This window comes from Sapajus apella, unplaced genomic scaffold (genome assembly GCF_009761245.1).
Source record: "Sapajus apella isolate SASKATOON/1434 unplaced genomic scaffold, GSC_monkey_1.0 scaffold10866, whole genome shotgun sequence".
Taxonomy (NCBI): domain Eukaryota; kingdom Metazoa; phylum Chordata; class Mammalia; order Primates; family Cebidae; genus Sapajus; species Sapajus apella.
This window is the reverse complement of record NW_022447787.1, coordinates 1-1,963: the sequence shown is the minus strand read 5'-3', so window position 1 is coordinate 1,963 and position 1,963 is coordinate 1. Positions and strand designations below refer to the sequence as shown.

Genomic DNA, 1,963 nt, shown 5'->3' with positions numbered 1-1,963 from the left:
GTTCAAGGAGTTGTCAGACGGACTTCTCTCAAACATCTCATACAGCTCCAGCGCAGGCAAGCTGTTCTGGGATACAGGGAACGGTGCGGTCTCGGCGGAAAGCTAATGATCCCATTGGCCATCTTGTGCTTGGTAAGCCACTCTGCAGTCTTCCGGTAGCTGTTTTTCTCGATGCTGAAGTGGACACTGACCACTGGGAGGACCTCAAAGGAAGACAGCGCCGCCAGCGACTCCCACAGCAGAGTCCCACCGCCACAGGCCTCGGGCCAGCAGCCAGGAGCTGCCACCCCCAGCCCCCATCCTGGGGCCCCCAGCAGCCCCCAACCCCGCCCCACGGGCCCGGTGCCATGAGTGAGCTGGAGCAATTGAGACAGGAGGCCGAGCAGCTCCGGAACCAGATCCGGGATGCCCGAAAAGCATGTGGGGACTCAACACTGACCCAGATCACAGCTGGGCTGGACCCAGTGGGGAGAATCCAGATGAGGACCCGGAGGACCCTTCATGGGCATCTGGCAAAGATCTATGCCATGCACTGGGGGACCGACTCAAGGCTGCTGGTCAGTGCCTCCCAGGATGGGAAGCTCATCATCTGGGACAGCTACACCACCAACAAAGTTCATGCCATCCCGCTACACTCCTCCCGGGTCATGACCTGTGCCTACGCGCCCTCAGGGAACTTTGTGGCCTGTGGGGGTTTGGACAACATCTGCTCCATCTACAGCCTCAAGACCCGCGAGGGCAATGTCAGGGTCAGCCGGGAGCTGCCTGGCCACACTGGGTATGTGTCGTGCTGCCGCTTCCTGGATGACAACCAAATCATCACCAGCTCTGGGGATACCACCTATGCCCTGTGGGACATTGAGACAGGCCAGCAGACAGTGGGTTTTGCTGGACACAGTAGGGATGTGATGTCCCTGTCCCTGGCCCCTGATGGCCGCACGTTTGTGTCAGGCGCCTGTGTGTGACGCCTCTATCAAGCTGTGGGACGTTCGGGATTCCATGTGCCAACAGACCTTCATTGGCCACGAATCCGACATCAACGTGGTGGCTTTCTTCCCCAACGGCTACACCTTCACCACTGGCTCTGATGACGCCACGTGCCGCCTCTTTGACCTGCGGGCCGATCAGGAGCTCCTCATGTACTCCCACGACAACATCATCTATGGCATCACCTCTGTTGCCTTCTCTCGCAGCGGCCGGCTGCTGCTTGCTGGCCACAACGACTTCAACTGCAACATCTGGGATGCCATGAAGGGCGACCGTGCAGGGGTCCTCGATGGCCACGACAACCGTGTGAGCTGTCTCGGGGTCACTGATGATGGCATGGCTGTGGCCATGAGCTCCTGGGACTCCTTCCTCAAGATCTGGAACTAATGGCCCCAACCCTGCTGGGCCCAGGCCAGGAGGGACCCTGCCCACGCCCACACTACACTCCGGGGCTGTGGAGCTGGGGGCACTCCCAGCCCCCTTCCCTGGGCCACAGGGCCTTGGGTCCCTGCCCTCCCACCCAAGTTTTGTTCCTCCCAGGGCCCCCACTGTGGAGATAAGGAGATGGAATGGGGGAAGAGGAGGGGCAGGAGGCCCTCATCCTTCTGCTGCCCTGGGGTTAGGGCCTCACCCCTCTGGAGGGCCAGAGGCAGGAGGTAAAAACCCCAGGGGCTGGCTTTTTAAAAACTGGTTTTATTTTAATTTTTATTATATTTTCAGTTTTTCCATAAAGCAGCCAATTCCAACTCTGAAAAAAAAATTTTTTTTTCTTATTAATACAGTATTTATTTGTCTTTTCTCTGTCAAACCCTGAGCCAACCACGTTCCCCAGGGTACCTGGGGAGGCATAGGAAAAGGAACACACAGGGCTGACCATGCATGGGAGAAAGAACTATGGGATATGGAGACGGCTTCTTCACATGGCGAAGAGGATGAGAAAGGCCACCATCAGGCAAAAGAGCCCCATGGCCTCAGA

At 57.7% G+C, this 1,963-nt stretch overlaps 1 pseudogene across 1 annotated transcript; it reads left to right on the top strand.

Annotated features, from left to right (window-relative positions):
- Window positions 1-214: 214 nt before the first annotated feature.
- On the top strand, window positions 215-1,747 carry LOC116548379 (annotated as a pseudogene). The gene has a single exon (XR_004267412.1). The product of XR_004267412.1 is annotated as a guanine nucleotide-binding protein G(I)/G(S)/G(T) subunit beta-2 pseudogene (transcript).
- The last annotated feature ends 216 nt before the right edge of the window (window positions 1,748-1,963 follow it).